The sequence below is a fragment of the Empidonax traillii genome, unplaced genomic scaffold, assembly GCF_003031625.1.
Source record: "Empidonax traillii isolate 1590-97213 ecotype Southwest subspecies unplaced genomic scaffold, ASM303162v1 scaffold46:size3806547, whole genome shotgun sequence".
NCBI classification, from domain to species: Eukaryota; Metazoa; Chordata; class Aves; order Passeriformes; family Tyrannidae; genus Empidonax; species Empidonax traillii.
Window position 1 is genome coordinate 742,637 of NW_020955239.1, and position 26,777 is coordinate 769,413.

Consider the following 26,777-nt stretch of genomic DNA (forward strand, 5'->3'; position numbering starts at 1 on the left):
CTTCTTATGGCCTCACCACAGTCTTCCAACACATAAGCAAACCCTTTCTACTTACATAGACTATACCACTGATATTCTGCCAGTGGGAGCTACAGAATTAAGCTCTTGCAGGATAAATGCAACCTTAACCAGTCCATGTTATCACAGTGCAACAGGAGACATGTCTCCTGAAAACGAATACAGCCTCCTTGAACAAATCTAATGCATGCAACCTCTTGCTGGTGAGAACTCAAAAAGCAGACACAAGTGAAAAACCACGTGGGGCTCTAGTCAAGACATCATTTCCACACTGACTAGATGAAGGGAAATTTTAAAGGGAAGATCCAACAAGGTTAAAATCCAAAACCATTGAAACAAATAGAATCATGGACAGGTTGAGAGATACGCAAGCACAGGACAAGACACTAGATCTCAACAGAGACATTTTCATTACTATCCTGATCCAGAAAGATTAACTGAAAGTGTCACAGTGCAGCTCTGGACTAGCACACCACCAGTTCAAGTTCTGAACCATGCTTTGAGCAGTTCTTGGGCTACAGGGCAGTAAAGTGATGTGCTGCAACGCCAGAAACCAGAGATTAAAGATTTAAATTCAAAAGCCTTATTTTCTCTGATAGTTTGGCCAATTTGACTAAAGCAGAGCCCTACTAAATGACAGGCACTGTAAGCTTCACATATCTCAATCAAAGAATTACACCAGTACCACAAATTCAATTTTTTCTGCAACGTAAAGCCCAGTTTCTCACGTGTTACTGATATACATTCTCTCCAATCCCTAAACTATATCCTAGGTTCTTTGTCTCTTTGGAAATGGAAATGCATTCCTATGAAAACATCACAGGCTAAATACCTAAGATATTGTCTCATGAAGGAGACAACTTTACTACGAAAAGAAATAATACAATCTAATTCTCACCTTTGAAGTTCTGCCTCTACATGAATAAATTTCTATTTTTTTTTTCTTGTTACCCCATTTCCTTTTTAAGTCCACCTAGCACAGAAGTCAATTTGCTCTACACAGCCCCTCAGAACATGTGCTATAAACATTCTCCCTTTACTCAAATCCTTCTTTCCCCTGACAGGACTTTATACAGAAGCATGGGGGAAAAGGACCTGATATCTGACATTTAATAAGAATCTCAAAGAGAATACATACAAAGTGCATTAAGATTTTCCCCCTGGTGTTCAGGAAGGAGTGAAAGCTGTTTGCCCACTGGTATGGGATCGGTTTGTATCTGAAAGTGGGATCTCTGTTTTTGCAGCTGGCACAGCCATTTCTCTGTTACATTTTACATTTCAGCTAATAAGGTTCATTTTTTAGGCTGGGAAGAAAACATCTTCACTGGAAATCATGATTGTGGAATCAAGTGTTCCCCAATAAAAAAGAAAACAACTAAACAAAGAAAAAAACTTAAATGGCAGTAATCTAGGATCTCACACTCTGAAACATGATACTGTACCAGCTATGCTTGACTCACATTTTTAAGGCATGTTTCTCAGCTATGATATTGAGAAATTTCTATGGCTTTGGTTTTAAATAAAAATTGCTGTTGACAGAATTTAAACTGAAGTTCATGATGCAAAATACAATAGGAGAAGCTCTAAAAATGGTTCCTTACCTTACATCACTCTAGTAATCCTACTCATCTCCTCTTTGTTTTTGATGTGTACATACATGTTAACTGTATGTACTAGACAGTGGGTCTTTCAAGAGGCAGCCTGGACTCAGCCAAAGGTGCCTTTCAAACTTCAAGTAACAATGGTGAGAAGAAGTATCACCTGGAAAACTTCAAAATTCATGAGCACAACCTCCCAGGCAAGAAGAAAAGCAGATTCCAAAATGGTTCAGGTATTTATACAGATATTGAGAATACGTATGAAAAAAACCCTCAAGTTTCCAACACAAATCAGCCACTTGGGTCCTTCTGGCACTGATCACTGTTGGGCTGCTCAATCTTCTCTCTGACATACAGATATCATGGGCCACTGTGTAGGACAGAGTGTAAGGCTGGGGAAGGGGCACAGAACCATTACCAGCAGTAGCAGTACGACTCAGCACGAGCACACCACTGCTCTCCATCACACAGCCACCAGAGCAGTGCTCCTTGTCTGGCCAGTTCTGCTCTCCTCCACCCCTGCTGCTGCCTGCACCCTGAAGGACCACCCCAGGCAAGGGGCAGCAGGGGAGCCTTTTGGGTAGATCAGTAGCTTAAAGGGACATATGGGGGCAGTGGGAGAGGAGCAGGCAAGGAGTTGAGGGGGCTGCTGAATGACAAGAGGCCCCAAGGCAAAATTTTAAAAGACACACAGAAGCACCCTGCTACACCTCCAAGCACAGAGCCTATGCAAGGCAGCAGTTTCACCAGCTCAGACAGGTAAAGGACTGAGCTGCTTCTCCCCACAAGGACCACAGCTCACAGAGGAGGAGTGTGGAGCATGAGACAGACAGCTGTTTTCCACCCCTAAGTCTCTAATGTGAGAGGGCAAATATTTCTTAGTTTCTTTAAAAGCCCTTAGGGATGAGCTCTGACCAGCAGGCAGTGAGGCCAGAACTCTTTGCACACCGACAGGGGCAAGCGGCACAGCTGGCATTGCAGCCAGCTGAATCAGGACCTGAGCACAAATGACAGATATGCACTGTGTCGCATGTAAGGTGTGCCACGGCTTCCAAGATACCTGAACATCTGCCTTTTCCAGCTTTGGAATGTAGTAATTCCAACAGCCACACTGATGGCAACTCACATCCCAGAACTAAACTGTGAAGGGGAGGGAAGGGTGCAGGGGCCTAGAGAAGATGATGATACACCCACAGTGTAGGACAAGGATGATGCTATTCTGTTAAGCAAACAGTAATTGTTTATTTCACCAGAAAGGAAATGTGAAGATGTCAAAAATCTTTTTCTGACATGATAGAGAAAGGAAAGCATTCATTAATTTCTAATAACGGTCTTTATTCCTGTAATGACCTTTATAAACTGACCAGAGTTACCATCTGTAATCTGCTTGTCAACTCAACACTCTTAAGGAATGTCTTATAAGGGAGGGGAAAAATCACTATTAAAAACAACCCTAAGCTGTACTTTCAGGTTTTGGTTTGAATCCAGTACCCACAACAGAAACCTTTCAACAGAAGGCAGCAAGGACTTCTCAGGGAAAAGCTACAGGATCAGGACACACATTTCCAGTAAAAGCTGGTCTTTCTTCCCCCTCCTCCCAATCTCCTTATTCCCAAAAGATACCAAGAAAACACAAGATTGTTGGGATTTCTATAAGAAGATTTGGCAGGTTTTTCATATTTGTTTAGACTGTAAGATATAATTTGAATTTGGGTCCTGCCTCTCTATCTCTCTCAGAAAAAGAATGAGTTATTTTTCTCTGAATAAGTATTTGTTATTAATGGATCAGACATGGATAAGGTATATTATTACAACCATGTTTGTTAGGTATGATTTACATTGTTTGCTGCATATCATCTTAGGCTGTCTTTAATTTTGTTATACTTTAGGGGGTTTTTGTTTGGGTTTATGCATTTAGTCACAGTTGGTTGTGTTTTGAACTTTGAAAAAAATTAATACAAAGGAAATTAAAAAAAGAAAAAGAAAATATTTTCAAAATGATGTGGAAATCAAATCTATCCCTGAGTAATTTGATTTGTAGGAAATGGAGAGCAAAGCATTACAAAGCATTATAAACAGAATGCCTTGAAGTGCATCATAATTACTTACATGTGCAAATACATTGTCTAGGTTTAGGAATTCAGTTAATAATAGTCATAATAATTCTATGCCCTCACACAGGGTCTTTCATCCAAGCTTCTCCAGGTTTGCTTAAGCAATTATTAACTAATGTTTGGGTGCCCAGGAGTACTCTGCTGCCATAAGGATGGAGAAAGGGGCAGAAGGGGCAGAAGCTCTCCAGGGTCAGGGACAAATTATGATTTGCTCTCCAGGTAAGACAGAGCTGCAGATGATGGTCTTCTAACGACAGGTGGATCAGAGATGCAGAAGTCTGTAGCTCACCTGATGTTTCTACAACTTACTGGCTCTGTAAGAATGAAGGAGTGTAACAAATGCACGTCTTAGATCTTCTATTCCACAAAGTTTAGCAGTTGAAATATGACATAAATCAGATCCATGACTGATCTTTGGTGGAATGCTGGTATATGCAAAAATATATCAATATTTTGTACCAAAGCACAAAGATGAACAAATTTGCCTTGTTTGGAACTCTTTACCAGTGTGAATGGCTTTCAACTGAAACTCCAAAAATGGTTTTCAGATCGAGGGTACCCTTTAAAGTTCAGTGGTTACAGAAAATCTCAAGCTTGTATATTATTTTCACATCAATCTCTCAAGTTTTAAGAGACCTGAAACTCTCTACAAAAATCTGAGCATGCCATATTACCTAAAAGCTTTTCCACAATTCCAGGTCATGAAGAAATGTTGGACTTTATCTTCTTCTACTGTTTAATTCCATGCCACTTCCTAAGCGTACATCTACATTTCTTTCTGTCACAACCCTCAGTTTCTGCAGCCCAGGCCCTTTCCTCCTTGCCAGCCAACACTCCATCCTTATTTTACCAGAATGTATGTTTTCATGCTTCACTAGATGACCAAAATCCAAGACTGCCAAATTATTTCTGCTGTTTCATTTAGCCATGCAACAATTCTAATGTTTTGAACTACTACCTGCTGAAATGGTAATAAGTGCTGTGCTGCAGTTACTGACCCTCGCAGATACACAAGTGCCTGTTCGAAGGATTTGACACCAACACATCCCATTTTCTTTTAGCCTACATTTCTGTACTCCTTGTAGCTGCAACAAGGAAGGGTTTCTCCATATATTTCCATTACCTGTTATGCTTTACACTAATAAAAACACTGGATATTATTTATTTGTCTGGCTGACTGACAAAGCCAGGCATCAAAGCATCATTTGGTGTCACATACTTCAACGCTCTAATCTTTCAGAACTTGTAAAGCAATCTCTTACGGCGCTTTGTGGGCTGTGAGATCACCCTGACAAACTGTGATAATGTTGGCAATCTCCAAATGGGTGTTCATTTGCAATCTTACTACAGAGGAATTGCTACGTTTCCAAATTTGAGGGCTTGACATAATCTGTCTTCACAAAGCTATCAGGGTCTGTCATAAGGCTGTCTGTGACCCAGGGATTTTATAGGGTCAATATCTACCCCCAGTGCAACTTCATTGCAAGCAGTGGAATTACCTAGAGTATGACTTTCTCTATCTATTTGCTTTCTTTTTCTTTATTTAAAATAAACCGTCATGTTATTTTTTTTTTTAAGTGCAAACAGCACCTACTAATAACATCTGAGCAAGGCAGGTGAGATTACTTCTCCAAATTGTGGCCAGTTTCTTACAGTTCTTGCCAAACCCTCTGCTCCCCTCATCACACTTAGCGGCTGAGAAACAATGCAAATGTCAGGTCAAGCTACAAAGCTATTGCCATCATTTCTTCCCTTCCGTATGCTCCCAGTACTGGCAGTCTCTGGGCTGCAGTCCACAGGATATCCACAATTATGGCCCAGATTGAGGGAGGGGTAGAAAAATGATGGTACTCTGCCAATTATGTCAGAACCTAAACTTGATCCATTTTAAAACTGAAGCTGGGGACTGTGGGATAGCACTGTGTTCTCTATAATCTGTCTAAAGAAAGGAAAATAACTTACCATCTAAAAAAAAAAAAAAAAAAAGGCAGTGTTAGTGCAGACCTAAAATAAATAAATATTTTATATCTGCCTCTGAACCTTATCCTTAACTAAAGAAATACGCTGTCTGGACACAGAAGAAAGATTTTTAAATGCCATAAGACTGTTAAGCACACCAAGAAAAAGTGATACAGAGAGAGCGTCACGCACGCTTGTTATATCCACGAGGGCCACAAAACTGCTAGTGAAGTAATTTAGTTTCGAAATTACTTAGGATTCCTTTAGAAAAGCCGGGAACACAGCATGGAAATAGAAAACTAAAAAAAGTGCATCCAGTGTTTCAAAATAAGTTCCCTGCACAACACCCTTTCCCTGCTGTCATCTCCTGAGGCAAACTTCCCAGCTCAGCAGTGCCTCACACTTACCAGAAGATCCTCCCCAAATCCTGCCGCTCAGGGTGTGAGCGAGCTGCTGGGACTTGGCCACAGAAGTCCATGACAGAGCACAGGCGCTCCATGTCAGAGCAGCACTGGAGCACAAGCTGAACTTTAAACACTGGCTTGGATATTCTGCTGAGCTAATGTTGGGATGTTTTTCTATGTTTAGTACGTTTTTACAAAAGAAGTTCTCTTCCTTGGCTTATTCCATCTAATCAAAAAATTGTTAAAGATGCACCGTACTTTGTTTTATCCCCATTTAAGCTATTTCATTCTCTCTGCATTTCATTCTCTATGGAAAAGAAAAGAGAGTGCCACTATCCAAACTTAGCAATAAGAACCTAGCTGCAATGCTAATGGAAAATTTTGGGACCCAAATAAATTCCAAACTTGTATTTTGGCATGAATTTACAGCAAACTTGCTCCTCCTCTTGAAACGCCCACAGCTTTTACCAGGAGCAGCAATTATCCCTTGTGTCTCCTTAATCCTTCAGAAAAGAATGCACAGCCTTGGAAGCTCAAGGTAAATGCTTTAATGTGTCTGTTATCTTAGTGAAGTCAGTAGGTTGCATGGATATTAAAAAAAAACGGTTGCATGAAAAGACAGTACAAAGACCCCACGGGCTTCAAAAGGTTAAACAGCTTCACTAATACGAACGCAGCAGTTGGGACAGTCCTGAACGGAGCACTGAAAGGGGTATGTGCTTTTCCTTTCTAAAACTCCTTTCTTGAGGGCAAATGTTTTTACCTCACAGTAAGCTGTAAATTGGTGAGTAGACTTGTACACTAGTTATTATTTGACTCTTTTTTACATAAATCTATTTTTAAAGACAAACTCAAAGAAAAAAAGCCCTGCCTCTCAGCTAGTGTTACTTCAGAAGGTTTTTGCTAGTCACAGACGAATTATAGTATTATTTGTCCTTTCAAATGTCCAGATCTTTAGTATTTTCAATACTGACAATAAGACACTATACACCTAAAATTTTGTGAAAAGTAAAGAGAAAAGACCATCATTGGTAGATCACTATTTATAGATGGAAAGAACACAGAAACATATTAAATTTACCTTAAAAAAGGGAGTTTATACCATGACAGCAACTTTTAATGTAATTCATTTGTCTTATAAATTACATCCCTGGGGATAACCCTGAAAATTAATTAGGTCAGAGAGGGAAGGAAAACAAATTGAAAACTTCTCAAGACTCCAGGAAACAATACATTTTAAACACAGCAGTATCAACAATCTCACTATAAAGTTCTTCCCTCCTCTTCCCCTATTCGTCTTCCCAGAGACCAAGATAATCAGATCGAGAATCATCTTGGCCCACCAAGGTCAAGCAAACCATACATGTTCAAGTACAGAATATTACTGAAACTGAAGCTTTTGCAAGCAGCTTTCCAAACTACAAACTCCCTGGAAAAATTCTGAAGTATAATTTAGTAAAGACATTCATTGTGACAATGTGGCTTTTAAGCACAAAACTCCAGTCACGAAATGTGGACATGATACATTCATCACACAACACAGAAAAGCAAAGAAGAGGAAGGCAAAAGAAAACAATAGGAATTTTAGACAAGCTTTTAATACTGGCCAAATTCATCCTCAAATAAAAGCTCTGAAGGTTTTCCTTTTCATTAGCCTCTCTAGAGTTTAGGCAGAAAGGAACTTGCCCATGTACTTTTCCTGTAGCACCCTGTCTTCATTCTGTGCAAGAAACAAGACTTAGCTTTTTTCACTCTTTTCAACACAGTTCACCGAATTGGAAGTGTTGACCTACAAGTACAAAATCAAAGACATTTTCTGATCCCACATGTAACATAAATCAGATTTCGTACTTCCTGATGCTTCTGCCACCTTCCAGTACTAAGGGAAGAATAGAAAGACGACAAAATGCAGGGGAGTAGCTGAGTTGATGGTGCTTGAACACCGAAACTTTAGGAGACTGCACTAAAAGATAACTCCACAGTACAGACCTGGATCACGTGAGGGCATGAGATCACATTTCTGCCAGCCCTTATATGTGTTAACATTAGCAGCCGGGAACAAAAGGTATCAGATAAGGCATGGAGCTTGCTGGTAAAAGTCAACACATCAAAATATATTTTAAAAACTACATCAGAGAATTTATAATGGATTCGTGCTTTGCATTTTGAGGTGACAGAGTTCTCGATCTGGTAGAAAGTTCCCAAAGCTCAGTTTACTACACTGTCAAAATATAGCCTAAGGGGACAATCTGACTTACAGCATCTTCATGACGATGAAAGAACCTCGCTTGGCTTTTAGATCCCAAGTTTGGCTCAAGATAGTGCAGTAGAGAACAGAACATCCTCTATTTACTCTGGGTGTTCACAGTGTTCCTCTTCAGCACAGAATTAGGTTTTACTGTATAGAATTCTCACACACAGCTTGCTGATGGGTTAGAATTCACACCTTCAGATTTTGGGGATATACTTCACACCCTGCATTGTTACTGCTACTAAAGACACAGATTAGAGTGTCCTCATGTCATTGTAGCATCTGTAATGGAAATCTTTAGAAAATTCAGGGAAAAACTGTTTTTTTTACAAGGCCATAGCATGTCTTATTCAGCCTTGGAAAGGCTTCAGAGCACAGTAACCACATTAATTGGACATTATATGGACAGCCAAGTATAGCTCAGTTACTGTGCAGCTTTTACTGTTTTTTGTCATGTTGCTTCAAAACACATTTCATGTTTTAACCAGTCATATATACATATGAAAGCATTTCACAACACTGGACAATGCTAAAGATCCACAGGAAATAATTGTTTCACAAATATGAAGCAATCTGCATGAATATAAATAGTGTGGCCCAAATCTGTTCTAAATTATGTGTCTACAAACCCACGGAAGTCAACTAGAACGACTAACATAATAGGACAGGTAAGAGCACATAAAAATAAAAAATATGGCTCTACTATTCACAGTCCAAAGCCTTCTTCCAGGCTGACATCACTTACATTTTCCTACTTTCCCAGCATGGATTTACAGGAAATAAGAAAAAACAAAGTATCTGGGATTTCTAGTTCTTTCATGCACTGGAGGACACAAGTCCAGGAACATATGGGCTTAAATGTGTCAGCATCCTACATCACTCTTATTTCAAGAATGTTATTAATTTTTGTGGGTGGAGTCCAAAATTTTAATGCCATATCAACACACAGTGGCTGTTTCTGTAATGCACATGTCACAGGGAGCATATGTGTAGCAGTTCAAGGATAACATTTTAACTTGATTTCAAGTGACTTTCTGAATTATAATACTCTCAAAAGATGAAGTACTGATGCTACTAGCAGGGTATTTAACAACTTCTGTCTTCACAGTTTCATCCAGTCACCTCAATTCTGACCTCTAGGCAAAATGCAAGACTAATAACAGAAGATTCTTTTCCATGCTAACTTTACCTAAATTTCAATTCAAATCCTCTCAAACGAATTAGCCTCTTTACCAAACTTGCAGGTACAGATACTGTGGGAATCAGCAATGTAACTGTTCCAACTGGATACAGTGAGAAAAGTATTGCCAAGGGCTTTTCGGCTGTGACTCAACAGGTGGTTTGGCACTGAGATTTCTACCTGTTTGTGGTTTTCATCTCTGGTTTCAAGACAGAAAATGAGTTTATTATACCTTTCAATGCTGCATCTCAAACAGGCTGTACGGAGAGCAAGGTTTCATTCCAACCAAATCTCTCTCTCTCTTGCAAGGTTGAGGAAAACTGCCAACCACTGCTGCTCTTCACATCAACATGCGATGGAGATGTCAGGAAAAGGAAAAGTAAAGGGAGAGAAGAAAAGGAAAATAAAATTGTGAGTTTTACATAAACAATAAACTGTACCTAGCGACTACGTCAGAGAAAACCAAAATAAAAAGTACTGGCGTTAATATAAGGAAATAAATAAACAAAACCTTGGAACAGCTTAACGTAAGAGGTTGGTTGTGGGCTTGGCCTTTTTTTTGTTTTTGTTTATTTGATTGAGAGACTAATTTTTACATTTCTTTTCAAGAGACAGAATACTTTGAAAACATATGATAAACTTAAAGGGCAATATTAAAGAAGGAAACCTATCATAGCATCAAAATTAACCACTCCATTACTCAGACAGCAGCCTAAGCTCCTTCAACAAACATCCTGCAAAGCTGCAGAAGCACTCCCAACATATGTTCTTGCCAGCAAATAGCCCAGGGTGCAAGAGGTGGGTTTCATTTTTTGATTTTTAAAATCTTCTGCATAGGCCTAACTCTGCCTTTGTTGAAGGTAGTGTTAACACACATTGCACACAGAAGGAACCAAATGTGGATAACTGCATACTTCAAAAAATCACACCCAATATGTTCAACTGATGCCACTGTTCCCTGAGGACAAGTGCAGGCTATGGAATACTACAAATAATAGAGAGCAGCAGTCTAAAGTACACTTTTCAGAACCAAGAAGTTTCCACAGATAATTGGGAATGTGCATCTTCAAAATAGTAGTCAAGAGTAGGTAAAGACTGTCTAGAGATGCTTACTGCGACAGAATTCTCAATGCCTTTTCATAAAATAAGAGTTCTTCAAAGCAACTCTCAGTAACCATTAAGAGAACAGTCAGAGAATCTATGCTTTTTGGATTAAAGCAAGAAAATGAAAGTCAGTGTTCTCCACAGATGTAGACGTAATGAGAATGACTTCAGTACATCTGCTAGTAAACAAAATAGGTCCACCTTCACCAGTGCACAGAGAAGTGGAATCCCAGTATCAGCAAGAACTTTGTTTTGCCCTGATAACTGTAAAACCATGCCAGGAAATCGTATACACTAATTTGCCTCCAGAAGATGAGAGCCACATGATTAAATTGTATTCAATTATCTATACTAAGAAAGACTGACCTGAGGAAAAAATGGACCTATCTTATCACGAAGATAGCCCTCCCCACTTGAGGGAAAGGGGCCCCAAAATGTTCTATTCCTGAGCTGGAATAAAAAAAAAACAACAGCCAAGTGGGTCTTTTTTCTCCATGAGAAGGTGTTTCCACAAAAATACATCTCTCAGATAATCAAAATAAAAAATTTCCATCAACTACCCAGAAAAATGTGGTGAAAAAATAAAAAAAGAGCATAGAGTCTTCCAGAACCAGCAGTTGGGAAATATTTACTTTGACTTTTCTTGGGTAAAACCTTTATTCCCAAAGAAAATTTTCATTTCAAGAAAAAGAATTTTCACGGAAAAAATCATTCCAATGGAAAATACCTGGCCAGGGCTACAAATAGGACCACTGGCCTCAGCCAGGGGAAGGCAAATACCAACCAAGGTCAGTGGACTGGGTCTGCCACAGTCCTCTTGGAAAATCACAGGCACGGCATATCCATCCTCCACGATGTGAATTCATCTCCAGCTTTTCTGCCTATGTAGACTCTCCATGCCTAAGGGTAGGAATCCTCTCTCACTGTATATTGTATACAACCTAGTGTTACACGTGTGTTTAATGATTTTCAGCACTACAGTAACAACAGTGTTTGTCCCTTCTACAGCAGCTAATTTCCAATGTCGAGATGAGGAGAAAAATATGACCTATGGCTGCAACACACTGCTAATCAAATCCTATTGTACAGCACGGTGCTGTGGGGGGGGATGCCTTTTCATTGTACAGCTAATCAGGGTTTATACACACAAAACCAGACAACTAGATAGTCCAGTCTTGTGATCTGTGTTCCAAGCTGCCAGAAGTAAGGCAGGAAAGAGGGGTGTGGGGGAGTGGTGGGGAGCATCTCCTGCATTCATAATGAAAGAAAAGAGATGACTGGACTAAGAGCTGATGAGGTTACAAGGCAACAGCAGTGCCATGAGTTGTTTGGGCTTAAAGCCAGATGTCTTGTATTTCCTTTGATTGTTTCTAAATAATTAATGGTATTAATTTAATCATGTGACCCACCCACCCCCCTTTTAGTATTTGGCTTTGTGTACTAACACTAAATATAAAGGAGAAAAACAGTACTGTCTATAGCATACTGAATATTGATGCTGTGTGTTTGGACTGCAACAACAGCTGATACTCATATCCATGAGACTACATATTCTACAGCACTCACAGAGTGTTTGCATGGAGTAGATGAAGTAGTATCCTTCATACTCCATCCATAAACCAACTCAACTCTGACATATGGACACTGTATGTTTGAAGTAGTAAAATAGAGGGTACATCGCTCTCTCTCCGCCCACACTAAGATGAACCTGCCACTACTATTTCACGTAACATTTTCTGGCAAGCTCCCAGTTTTCAGTCATGCTGGTTTGCTTGAAAGAAACACTCAGAGGAGACACTGCTTGTCTTGCTGTTCGAACAAACAGAATAATCACGCATCTTGAGTTAATGGTCCAAAGCTTAATGAAGATCATAGAAAAGAGGCTGCCCATGATGAGAGCATTCCCTTCTGACTTAGCCACATAAGTCACTGCTGTTGGCAAAAGGAAATGGATTATGAGGGTAATAATTAACCCTGAGCTCTAGTCTAGACAAACCTTTGATTGGTACAGTAGCAGTAAGCTCACAAAGAAAACAGCAACAACCAGAAGTAAAAATTTCCCCAGGGCACTGGCAGCAACAGGAGGAGGACCCCTGTTTCTTGCTGGGGCTTGAAGTGTCACAGGCATGAAATAATCCCATGGTAATATTGGGGTTGAGTACTAGGACTGCTGAAATCTAACAGCAGAATTCCTGAACAAATAAAGACTAATGAAGGCACCTCCCTACATGCATGATTCTATTATATGCACTCAGTAAAAATGTTAGCCCACCCTCCTACATATCACAGCATACTCTCAGCTCCCCTAGTCAAGTCTCCAGTTCCACCCATCTTATCTACCTTTCTTTCCTACCAAATTTTGACTTATCTTGAATCTCATGGTACTTACCACAGAATAAGAATCATAGAAGGGTTGGAAGGTACTTTTACAGGTCACCCAGCCCAACCTTCCTGCAATGAGCAGGGACATCTTCAACAAGATCAGATTGCTCAGAGCCCCACCCAATCTGATCTGGTTTCCAGGGATGGGGCATCTACCACCTTTCTGGGCAACGGGTTCAAGTGCCTTACTCGCTATCAGATAGTATTAAATGGGGCAGCTGTGAGGCAATGGAGAAAGAAATCTGACAGCTTGGAGCAGACCCTCACTTTGTCCAGCAATGCCCCAGACTTCTGGAGGTAAGGACAAACTCATAGGAGGCCCTCAAAGATGTCAAAAGAAATTTCCAGAAGTGTGCACAAACCTAACCTCATCAAAGAGTACCTATGGGGAGTCGGAGAGGGCTGGCTCAAGCCTCATTTCTTATATGTTATCCATGGCTCCTTATTTGGTTGTCATTCTGCAGTTACACTATCAGATCAAGAATGGCAGTGGTGTTTTTCTACAGTTACAATTCTTCACTCAAGGGAAGTGAACACTGAAGAATTCTCCACTAGAAAGCCTGGTCCTAGTCTTCAAGGACTTGGCAGTCAAGGCCTAGCAATCCTATAGGCATCTTCCTCCACCACTAACCCAGTAAAGGTTCCTAGGAAGAAGTCTGTTTTATTATATAAAGATCATATGAGATGTAAGCTCTTCAAATGGGACTGGGGCAGTGCCAAAACAAGCACCGGCTCTGCACACTACAGAGAACATCACCTGGAGGAAGAATCACAATTGCCAAATCACAGGCTGAGGCACTGCAGAGAGAGTGGCAGAGTGCCCTGGGTACCAGAGCTCAGGCTACGGGGCTCTTCTGCAACAAAGGAGCAGAATGAATACCACGCTGACCGTGCTGGGAAGAAAACATCTCACCCTGTCCTATCAGTGCATCTCTAACACGGTTATAAGGTTGAATAACATCATGGGTTTATTGCTCACGGATATATGTAAATGGAGAAAACATCAAATCATATCAGTTATAACAAGAAGAAGAAGAGTAACATACAGCCAAACTTACGAGTGACTCCTTCAGTTCCTATCAGTACCTACAGTAGAGAGGCAACACTTAAAACAAGCGAAAAGCACATCAGGAAAACCTGATACCAGAGTCCTCATCTTGGGTAAAATGGGCTCTGTGGTTTTGAACAGGAACAAGAGGAAACTGCTTCTAGACAGGAATGATCATACAGAAATGACTAAACTCTTTGCAAGGCAGAAACACTAGGAAAAAAAAAAAGCAGAACAGTCCCAGCACTTTATGAACAATCCCTGTATAAAACTGCTTGGTTTTTTGGAAGGTCATGGTAGAGTGAGAAGACAGCATCTTTCCTGTGGTGACAAAGATCTCAAAGTATCCACATGTCCCACTCTGCTGAGAATGTATCTTTTGCTTCTTCTTCAGCATTATTTTCCTCTAATGATAGCTTTGCAGTGAACCCCCTTTGTGAGTTGCTCAAACAAATGTAAATTTTATCTTGTAAAGCAATACCCTCCAAAATACAACTATCTACTGATAATAAAAATCTGAAGAGCTAAAAGGCAGTGGGTTTCCCCCAGTGCCCTCATCTCCCCAGTGCTCTGGACTGCTTTTTATTATTATATATGGAGTTCCAGGAAGTGTACTTGTTATTATAAATATGTACTGTATTGAAATATATAGCCCAAGTCCCCAGGGCCCAACATTTTAATTAGAATCACAGTTGTGCAAATAACTGATTTATTTGGCTATCTGACCAAACTGTGAACATGGAAAGCAAAAAAAGCCCTGAACAAAAATCACCTATGTGTTTAACAAAATGGACTAGTTTTTTTGTTTGTGTTTGATACATTTCCATTAAAATTGACTTAGTTTCAAAACAAAACCAGAAACCTTGTTTAAAAATATCAAAACAAAACCTTTTGGCTTTCCAAAACTTTTCTTTTAATTTTTTTTCTCAGTTTATTTTTTTTTTACATAATTTTGGCTAACCCATATCTGAGGCAAGCAGTGTTCAGCAAATAAAGCATTTAACTCAACAATTTTACCCAGACTTAAATCTAAGGGCTGAACTGTGAGTTGACTAGCTCTTGACTTAATGAAAGAAGAGCAGGGAGGCAGGGGATCTGCATTCTCTTCTTGGTTCAGCCCCCCTCTTTGTGTCCAAGGTGAGTTATTACTTCATTTCTTTATAGTTGTCTCTCCGTCCACACTTTGTCTCTGCAGTCTCTGAGCTCACTGGGGTTCAGATGCACCTCCTACAGCATGTCTGTACATTGCCTAAAATAATAGACTGCTCATCTCAACTGGGGCCTATATGATTTACTATAACATAAATAACTCCTCAATTGCAGTCAAATCTCTTTTTAATGCCAATAGTTTCACTTGCATATATTTAGCAGGCCATCATGGGAACATCATCTTCCTTTTTAATTAATTACTTATTAATAGACGTAAAATATGAATGGACAGCAAGTCTGGATTTTTCTTGCTTCGTCAATTTCAGCCCTCAAAGAAAGCATCTTGTTCACAGCTACCAGGAGCCAACAGGGACATGTACGGAATGAAACCTGAAACCCAAGATCCCCTCAGCACTTTTGTACCCCCATGATCTGGGGACAAATCCTCTCCTCCCTCCAGGAAAGGAAAGATAGCTGGATTGAAAGAGCTGATTAGTGGAAAGCCTCACAGGCAACCTCCAAATTCTCTGTGCAGGGCTTTTAGGCACACAATTGTCACCAGTAGGAATGGGAAATGCCAGTTCACTATCTCCAGAGAGGTGGAAACAGCCTATGGGGTTGCAGGGAAGAGCTCTGCCTGTCTCTGTTTTGAAGACCTGTAGCATCTCACAAGGCAAACTTACCTAGTTGAAAGACAACTCTAGAGCTCATTAGAAAATAAACAACACAGAAACAGGAATTACTCCAACACTACGAACTCTTCAACTTGCATGTACAGCACTTAGGGCTGGGGGTGGGGAGGTTTCTCAGAGCACAAATGGCTGTCACTGACAATAAAGTCAGTCACGTTTTTAAAACACTGGGGACAGAGTTGCAAATGTGCCCCATTATGTCTTGAGATGTACTCCCCGGGTACAAAAGGTGCGTGGGTTAACGGCAAGCTCATGTGTTACTTGGCTGAGACCGTAAAAGGCAGTGCAAAGTACAGACTGAGAAAGAAAGAACTGTGGAGAATACAGGGTGGTTATTCCATGTATCATGTCTGTACTACAGGTACTCCAGGTATCCCGGAGTCCCACTGCAGTTTAACCTCATGCTACTTTTCTTCATCCCTGGGGCTGCTGCTCAGCTCTGGGAGATCCCACTGGTATTTTGCAGCCCCCGTGTCCTGCGAGGGGACTGTGACAGAGGTACAGACTGTACCAGTCGATGCCAAGGCGACCACGCTCTGTCCAAGTGCAGCATTTGCAGGTGGCCATTCCCCTCTGTGTTTGTGTCCCCCATGCCATGCTAAAGGAGCAATTATTATCATTAAAAATAAATCATCCTCCCTGTCAATTGACTGTACTTATTGGCCATTGCTGCCATCTAGCCAGATGCATTTCCAATACTCACAGAAGCCTTGAGCCTGTTTATTTTCCCATTGCTGCTTAGCCTGAAGCAGGGATAAATGCATCCCTTGTTACTCACTGCCTCTACAGAGACATTTGTAAACTTTCATGGGGTTTTCGGGTTTTTTTCCCCAACAGGTGACAAAATACCGTATAACTGCAGGTGCTCTGGGACACAAACAGGAAAATGAAGATCAGATGCAGCTGTAGTTGGAGTAAGGGGAAAATGAAGATAAAGGCAGCAGATAAGAGAGTGCTAAAACAAGCAAAGAAATGATTGAGAAGGGGTAGTTAGCTATTTTTGTTGCCAACTTACTCTTGCAAGGTAGCTATAACAGAATAATTTTGTCTATTTTGTTATCATGCCAAATTTTTGCAGGTGTTACCAGGGGAAATTTGGAAGTTTGCTGAAAAAAAAAAGGTTTCTGAACATTATTGGAAAAGGATGAAGAACTTGTCAGCTCAAGCTAGCTCTGAAGGATGCGCTGGAGGTCATAGCTGAGGGGCACTGGCTGATGTTACTGGGCTTGTCAAGTTGGAATGATATGGAAGTGGTTTCAGACAGCTTCTGAGTTCAGATTTATTCTTCTAAGAATTTGTTCCCGAAATTCAGTCAGAAAAAGGTTCACAAGGGAGGGCTTATTCTGCACCCATCCCTTCGTCTTTTTTTGGTATGAAATGGGTTGAAAAAATTAATATTCTAAGGAGACTTAGAAACTGAAGGATTCAGACAGAATTTCTTGGCTTGATTGCCATCCACAATTCAGCTCTACAAAGCCAATGCAAACTTCCAGACACTGTGGCCTTTCACTTCTCTAGTCAACCTGGTTTCAGAGCCATACCCAGCAACATAATAAAAAAGAGGTGAAGCACAACGGGTAAAGAGAAAATAAACGTGACTGTATTATAAAAGACAGTGATTGCTGTCTGGCCATAACATTCCCTCCAAACAAAAGGGGGAAGGAGGATATCAATAAAGGTCTGTGAATTCAAATTTCTTTTACTATACTTCCTATTCCAGCAGAGGAATGACAAAGAAGTTGTATTTTGCTTCCCTGACTTCTCTCCTCTTTGAAAAGGGAGGTTTCATGGGTAATCCAGAGTAATATTCAGCTGTGAATCCAATTTATGCAGTGGGATAGGATTAAAAAAGGAACAGAAGGTCTGGATTCTGAACCTGCTGTAACAGTTTTGATTTGAATACAACCCAAGTCTTGAAATGGCTTGTTTTCCACTTCTGGTTTGGAGCTGGTTGAAATACTGCCACAGTAGCACTTCCTGCAAAATTTATGTCCAAGATTCTCATTATTTGGAACTGAACTCTAAAGATTTTGGCACCATGAAATCCAAACAAAACTCTGTTCCTGACTCAACTGGCCCAGAAGTCAACCCAAGCTTAATCTGGTTCTGAGTCCAAATCCAGCTTCAGCCCATTTCCATTGTTATATAGATTATGCCATAATACCACCTCTTGCCTCAGGATTTATGATGCCTCCTCACAGGATGCATATTTGTGTGTAAATACATAAATCACATCAGATAAACAAAGAAGACATGCCAGAAAACAGGAGGGGAGGGAAGAGGAGAGATACCTACCAAGCAGTTTGTCTCTAAAGTGTTGCCAGTTGTGAAAGGACTCGACGTGCTAATATCCGCTCATTCAGACTCTTACAGACATGCTAAGAGCGTGACGGCTGGCAGGCAGTGCATTTAAGTGCTGTTACTGAGGCCCCCAAATATTGACAGAGTGCCAGACTCTGAGAAACTATTGATGTATGCAGCCGGCCGCTGCTCCAGACACCTCTCAGACAGAGTCTTTAAATGTCACAGATTAATGAATTTTCATGAAACAGAGAATGAGAGAAAGAATTAAAAAAGAAAATATCCCATAGCACCAACATGAAAGCATCTTTTATCCCTACACAAAATTCTGCCCTCAAGCCTCAAGATTCCTAATAGATTATAACAGATTGTAAGTCGGCACGAGATGTGGGGTGAGGAGGTTAGACCCTCTAGATCATGCAGAGCATTCTCAAACAAAGACAATATGAGAGATGTTCATTTTAAAAAGAAAACAACAATGAGAGTCAAGAGCCACTCAGGTCTCATTTCATTTTAACCTAACCCACGAGTTACAAAGGTTAAGGGGTAGAGCTGGTTTAATTTTTTTGTTGTTTGTTTGGTTTGGTTTTTTGTTTGTTTGTTTTTGTTTGTTTTTTTTGTTTTTTGTTTTTTTATATGAGGTACATAAGGGGTCAAACTGCAAAGTTCAGCTGTTGACTTTGAACGACCCTAACTTCAGAGCCATTGAGACAGACAGCTGTACTTGGACCCTCTCTTAGTATTTGATCTTGTGTTTGATCTTATCCAAGAAATTGCAAAAGTTATGATAGAACATTTTTATGCCATCAGATAAACCAAGTATGCTGATTATTTCTCTTTTTTCGTTTATATCAGTGAACTCAAATATGTATGCAAGAACTTCAAATATCATTAAAATGTAATAATGCAAAATGCAGTTGGAGTGTAAATGACAAATCTATGCATAACACATCACTAGAAGAGGAAGGAAGTGAAGGGATGATGTAGATGTTCTATGCAGAAGTAAAAATGGGTCATTTATACACAATCACGTAAAAAATACAGCTTTAGTGAGTCCCTCTGCACACAGCCACTTGGAAGTGGGGCTCCTATGAGCCATTTTCTCCCTTGTTCCCAAAGGCATAGGCACTGATTCCTGCAAGGTTCTACTGCCTCCACTGCCCCCAGGCTGTCCTGCAGCATTTCTCTTGATGCAATGACAGCAGGTGAGGTGACCACCAACACACCCAGTTCCTTTCTGGATACCTCCTTCCCCCTCAAAGACAGAGAAAGGGAAATTGGTAGCACCACGACAGCAAGGCCTGTTCCAGAGAAGCTGAGAGCACCTCACCGAGCAGAGTGCTGTAAGAAAAGCCAAGAAAAAAAACACTGTTGACAGGACAGCAAGATCCCGTGGTTTTCCACTTTGTTGGAGAGAGTCAAGAAGAGGGTAATGAAGATGCTTGGAGGGCCACAGCACCTCTCCTATGAAGACAGGCTGAGGGAGCTGGGGTTGTTCAGCCCAGAGAAGAGGAGGCTTCGGAGAGACCTTACAGCAGCCTACCAGTACATAAAGGGAGCTGACAAGAAAGATTATGAGGGACTTTTTATAAGGGTATGAAGTAACAGGACAAAGGATAAGGGTCTTAAACTGAGAGAGGGTAGATTTGAACTGGATATAAGAAAGAATTCTCTATGATGAGAGTGGTGAGGCACCGGCACAGGTTGCCCATAGAAGCTGTGGATACTCCATCCCTGCAAATGTTCAAGACCAGGCTGGATGGGGCTTTAAGCAAATTAGTTTAGTGCAAGGTGCCTCTGTCCGTGGCAGGGGAGTTGGAATTAGGTGGTCTAAAGATCCCTTCAGACCCAAATAATTTTATGATTCTATCATTATTTCTGCAGAAAAGTTAATATTCTTAACTGAAAACTGTTCCACTAACTTCTCTCTTATCTCTGGCCACAGAAGGCTTCACAGCAACTATAAAATCTCACTATAAGAATGGGGACTAGCATGTTCAAGAGGTGTTTGTTTTCACATCATCTTATCAGACAGATTATTTGTGGCAACCTTTGCCAAAGCAAAACATTTTTTTTTTTTAAACAAAAAAAATCTACTTTTCTGAGCATGTGGAGCCAAGTGGAAACAACTGCAAGGACTCTGATGGCAACCTTCTGCTCCTGATGACATAAAAGTCTTTGGTTTTCAAAAGCCAACACACTTCTGTAGGTTGGCATATCTGGCAATTACTTGTATCGTGGACTACAACAGTCAGCCATTTGTGTTTTCCACTCTTGTTACTACCCAAAGCCTGTCCTCCCTACCCCCACACTTTCATCACACATCCCACAACCACCAGAGTTGCAGCAGGGTCTCCAACACCATTATCTATTACCCATGGCTCTACATATCTCTGGATAAAGTAGCAAGAAACCATCTTTTGCCAAAAGCCAGAGAAGACAAGCACATATGTGTCTAAGAGGGGATGACACAAATGACTAATTAAGTACATAAGAAGGCAAAATGTCAAAGCCTTTCTGTTCTGTGAACAATCTCTGTACAAACAAAGAAAAGAAAATCGATATAGATTTTCACACAGGGAACTATTTTACACATCATTGCAAACTTCCTTTAAAACACTCAGTACCTTTCCTTTAGGACTTTCAAAGAGCCTGTCTAACATTACTGCCCATTCTGGCCTGTTTTTAATCCTCACACACCCCTTTTCCTTTCTCATTTCTTCCCCTCTCTCTCTTTTAAAAAAATAGTAACTGAGGAGCTATCAGAAAACACTAACCCAGCATTTCATTCACTCCAGTAGCACATCTTCAGCCAAGGCCAGCATCAGTTATACTGAAGGAAGATGTAAAAAACCTCAGTATTCCCATGCTACAAAAGTCTTCAAATACCTCAGCAGAGATGGGCTTCAGTCTAAAGACTGAAGTCAAGCATCATTTGGGATGATCCCTGAACCTTACAGAGAAGCCCGAGTGCCCAAGCTATGAAGTTGCTCTTCACAAGGGCTGATTACCCAGACTCTGCAAGACAGACACGATGATGCCCCTTTGAGTGACTTCATCTCTTGTGCCTGTGCTAGGGCACAGCCGGCTCATCCAAGAGCTTGCCTTACACATCTCTTTCCAGGAGCACGGTGTGAATCCCCAGGCAATGCAAACGCTGTCTCCTCCAAGACTGCCTCACATGGAAGCCAGCAACAAATCTCCCTTGGGAGATTTGTCTCTTTTCTGGAGGAACAGAAAAAGGAAGCAAAATTTCTAAAAACTAGCAAAATTTTGTAAGTGAGCATGTTGGGAAAGGAGCAAACTGGGCAATTTTCTAACTCACTGCAAAGTTAGGACACTTTTGTATTCCAGTGAGCCTCTGGCATTTTAAGTAAATAAAGGGACTGAGTTAGAAGACACAACAAAGCCTTATGACCTATCCAAACTTATGCAACAGCCTTCTCTCCCTGTCTTCTTTTGCAAATACTAGAATACCTAATAAGCCTTGTCTGTGCTCCCTTTGCATGCCAACATTACAACAGCCATTCCAGTTCCATAAACTCTGCAGCATCTCCAAGGCTGGGATTAAAAATGTGGGCAAAAATTTAGAAGAACTGGAAGTATTAATGCACAAAATTTATCATGGGAAAGAAAAAGGTTGAATACCCTCCACACACAAAATAGCAACGGCAAGGTAATGAATAGGAACAAATCCATTACAGAATTAAAATTATTAGGTTTGAAAGGGACCTTGGAAGTTCCTAAGTTCAACCTCCTTCACTAGGTTTAGGATAGTATCAAGGGCCAACTCCTTTGTCTCGTCTTGTCTCTTTGATTGTCACCATAAAGTTTTCATCAATTAATTAATTTCTTGTAGTCATTTCTGGTTAATGTTGTCTACCTTCTGTCTTTTTCTTTCCTTTCCTCCATGTGCATGTGTGCGCATACATCACAATCAGCTCACACCCCCCTCCTTGTTAGAAGTCCCACCTCTTCTGCTGACTTAACGCACTCTTAATCAAAAGGGCAGGAGGAAGCCGCCAGGATTCATTCTTCCCCCCCTTCTCCTCCTCTCTGCCTCCCTTTCTTCAAATGGCAAACTTTCTAAAAGGATGTTTGGCATAGCTGAGTTCAGTCATGTAATGTACAAAGTCGGTATGATCAAAAGGTTGCAGGGCTGCCCACTGCTAAAGAAGAGAGGGAAAAAAGGAAACGGAGATCTTTTCTAAAGTGTGAAAGAATGCATGAGCCAACTGTTGCCACTGGAAACACCATGTCTATTAGCAGCAGCAGTGGGTCTGAAACACAAAAACCTCAGTCCAGATTCCAGATTCTCTGAAAAACAGGGCTGTTCTGATCCAATTTTCCGCCCATGAAGAAACAGGGACAGACACAGCTACGGAACTGAAGAATTTTTTTTTTTTTCTTGTGTTTTGCATCATTATATGGAAAATAACTGTATCTATGTGGAAGTAAGAGCACTTAGTTTTGTAGTCAAAGTTGCTAAAATAATCAGATGGAACATAGATTCACACATCCAAAATACATGGTCCCTCTGGTACTTCTATACTACTACCTTTCACCACAGTATTTTCATTCTTACTCTACCTACTGCTGAGAAAGAGGGCAAATTATTCCTCCCTTTTACATATCTAAGATTGTTATGATTTCATAAGGCAACTGGTTTGCAATCGTAGAGCACTTCACAATTACACACTCGCATCTTCCTCTACACTTCTGATACAACTCCTCTGGTTTTATTCATCTGTTTATTTGCTTCACTTTGCTGAGTCCTTGTGAAAATGTCTGCATCTTCTTACCCAACACCAGCTCTAGAGAACAGCCCAGCTATGCCACCGGCTCCCGCAAAATGTCTGCACTCACAGTGCCATGAAAATTGGTGGTCAGAATCTCCCCACGAGCTGAGATAGAGTTTCCCTCTCAGAAGATAACCCCAAAAATGTAGACAGAAAAGCTCATTGTCAATATCCATTTAATAGAAAAATCTTAATTATAGATAGCTTTCAGTCCCAGAACAGTAGACAGGAACTTGAGATTAATTCCCCCTATGACAAAGTATGTGAACAATAACCAGAACTTGTAATCAATACCCAGAGGAGAGAGCATCCAAATTGTAACGGGGATTTGGGATTCATTCCCAGAGGGCGTAATATATGATTTGGAACAGGTAGACTGGGATTAATTTTTGATTATGAAATATTTGAACAGCAATTTTCAACTTTTAATGAAGAGAGGACGTGGACACCACAATTAAAATAATTTCTAAGTGTCGCTCCATCGTATTTCAGGAGACAGATGATAGATCACAAACAGCTGTTCAGGTCATACACAAGTTAATGTGGGAGTGCCACCTAAAGGAAAGTGCACTAGGATGGGACTCTGGAGAGGGGCAGACAAAGACCAGAGTTGCACTTTCCTCATTTCTAATAAAACTTGCTTATTACAAAGTCTGCATTAGAAGTAATTATTCCATGTTTGCTGACTTTACATGGATAATTGTAAGTCAGAAAACATCAGTACGAGAACATGGCTTTTCTCTTACACAGAGATAAAATATAAAGGTGTTCACAGGAGAAATAATTCTCACTCTGAAGGAAAATTGCAAAATAGGAGTGCACAAGGTAAAATATATAGAACCTCACTGTGTCTTGGGGGGAAAATATAACCCAAATTTCCAAAGTTCCTTAGAATATAATAAAACAGCTAATTGTTTGCCTAGAACAAAGATAACGACTGAGCTGCAAATCTTACCCTTTTCTGTTAGTTTCCACAAAATAATTTTCTTTATGTTTTTCTCACAGGCCAATGAGTAATTTTAATGATTATGAGCTGCATCTGTAGTCATGTAAGACAAGGCAAATTTCCTCTATCTGCATATCTTGCCATTTATGAATGCATCTAACAAAGTGCTGTAAGAAAACCTATTCTCCATGTCCAGCTTTCAGTATTACTCAGTTGGAAGGAAACTGTCCAGACCAAAAACATCTTGCCCTGAAACAACTGATAGTAGAAGAAGAAATGAGATAAACCAAAATCTTCTTTCAGCTCAACATATACTTTATTCCTAATTTATCTTTTCAATCCTGTAAAATATTTTAAAAGATGCTCTGAATATCTGAAATTGAAGATTTACCTCTTCCATTTTATGCCTGTTGTGTAAAACTTTTGGGTCTTTCACTGAAAAGAGACAAGCCAACTGGGGGTCCTTGTGCAGCTACCCCATCCCTCTGTCCTTAAGCCCTCAGACCCACATCTACCCAAGGATCATTTCCTAAGCCTTCAAAATTATACATAAGTATGCTGTCTCTGCCAGGTCCTATTAATCATAAACTTCTTCTCATTTCATTTCAGTATTAAACTCATCTTGTTCAAATCTCTAATTTTCCACGCTGACAGAGAAGTTCTCTATACATCATTCAGTTCTATTTCCTAGATACGTTCAGAATTACAAAATTCATTCAAGCCCATCTGATCTCTTCTCACTAAACCTTCTGCCTTCAACTGACTGACAGAGAAGAATTAGCCTTCCTCCTGTCAAGTATACATCTTTTCCCCACAGAAGTATGTGAAAACACATCCAAACACAGGCAATGACTCAGCTTGCCCTTGTACTTGTGTCTTTGCTCTACAGAGCAGTCAGTTTTATAGAGCAGCAAGTCCCATTGATATAATATCAGACAGCCTACTAATATTTCTAAAGTAAAACCAGCTGTAGCTACACGGCAGGGTACCACACACTGAAAGGAGAGTTACAGTCAGCACCCCTCATTCTAGTGGACGCAGGAAGTCTCACGATGAAGTCATGCTACAGAGTGACACTGCTGAGCCCAATACATCACAGGTCATTTTAAGTAACTAAAAAGTAAAATTTGCCACCCACAATTTTCTCCTCAGTGATCCTATCTAATCTTAAGCAGTCAGGTTTGGGAAGAAAAAGCATGTCAGATATTTTTTGCTCTTTCTGTGCTGCAGCAATGTAATCTATTTCATTTCTAACCAAGTGCCACAGATTCTCTCCACTTTTACAAAGACACTGCAGCACTACTCCAGCAAAACAAATTATGGTAGTGCTGTAGCAAACAGGAGATGGGACTAGAAGAGCACTTTATGCTTTTTTCTGTTGAGCCAGACATTCAGTAGAAACGATGATGGCTTCCCTAGAGGATACACAAGGAGTTTGGTGCTCCATAGCTGGGAACAGCCCCCTTCCTCCCCTAGGGCCTGGCATCACTGCTCTGAGAGGCTTTGGTTCCCAAGCAGCAAGTTTGAACCCACGTGACTCAGGGACCTGCAGAGTTCTCTGCTCCCACATCCACACACAGGCTACACCAGCTCTTCTGGCAAGTTAATAAACGCAGCTATGGCAGGGGACTTAAGAGTCAGATAGACTCCATGAGGGCATGGTGTTAGATTAGTCACCTCACCAATTTCTGCCCCAGTATCCTCGCGTGTGAATTAGTTTTTGGCACCTACAAGTTAAGAGGCCGGCAGCTTTAGAAGAACTGTATGTTAGACAGACAGATCGATACTTCATTTTAAAGAACAGTTTATTCTACTGTACTTTTGCTGATTTGAAAGAAAACAGACTCTGTTGCAGTATTTTTTGACTAAAAACCTGTAGAAGAAATCGTTTCAGTCTTTTACAACCAGAATCTGGAAGGGTGTCCCATTGTAATATTTTCAAAGAGAAGTTGTGCATGCAGTATGTATGTGCATATGGTGTTTATGAATTGTTTTTTAACTTTAGATATTTTATTCATTTTTCCACATGGTACAAGTTGAACACACATCTTTGTTGGACAGACACCAATACAGTAACATAGCTTTTGATTTCAGGCACTCAAGACTCTGTAGGACAAAAGGCTACTTTATCTTCATGCCAGGACATCACATCCTGAAATTAGGATGCATGCCATCAGGCAGTCAATATCTCACTGAAGATACTCAGCCCTTGATACATTCAGTTATACTAAATGAAGGAAACTGTAACCACTTCCAGTTATTCCATACAGAGATTAAGGTCCATGGGAACTTTGCGTCTTGGCATACAACACCCTATTTTGATTTCACTGTGTTGTGGGATCTGCTGTTATCCACAGTTTGTGGACTTTGTTGTTTTTTTTTATTCTCACTTGCAGCATGCACACAGCCAGCATAGTAACTTCAGTCATAACAAGGTTCAGAAGACCCTAAAGCAGAGGGAATTGGGTAAGGATTGGCACAAAAACACCTGGCTAGAGCCTTTTAGGATAGCAGCAGAAAGAGCACAGATGCTACTGATACCGGCACCCCCACCCCAGAGTCAGCAACATGGAGCTCAAAATTCACTTCTGCCATTTACGCTGTGTGCATGTTTGTGAGCTGCTCCCGCAGACCCACGGAGAACATTGAAAGCACATTCTCTAGGATAAATGCCTATCCAGACTCACTAGTATAGTTCATTGCGCAAAGTCAGATGAAATGCAAGTGTGAACACTTTACCTCCAGACCAGAAAAGTCCTGTTACTGCACACTGCCATGTCTAATAACTATATAAACCTTGTTTATTTAATTTCAAAGCTGCTGTTTCACTTA

General features: G+C 40.5%; 1 protein-coding gene across 13 annotated transcripts in view; it reads right to left on the reverse strand.

Moving 5' to 3' along the window:
* ZBTB20 (zinc finger and BTB domain containing 20) overlaps nucleotides 1-26,777 on the reverse strand; it is a 502,030-nt gene that overhangs the window by 176,222 nt on the left and 299,031 nt on the right. For 11 of the 13 annotated variants that reach the window (XM_027878846.1, XM_027878839.1, XM_027878837.1 and 8 more), the window contains one exon: nucleotides 9,757-9,862. The gene's annotated coding sequence lies outside the window, so the exon portion shown is untranslated. The remainder of the gene's footprint in view (nucleotides 1-9,756; nucleotides 9,863-26,777) is intronic. The other 2 variants (XM_027878830.1, XM_027878840.1) reach the window with 1 other exon arrangement.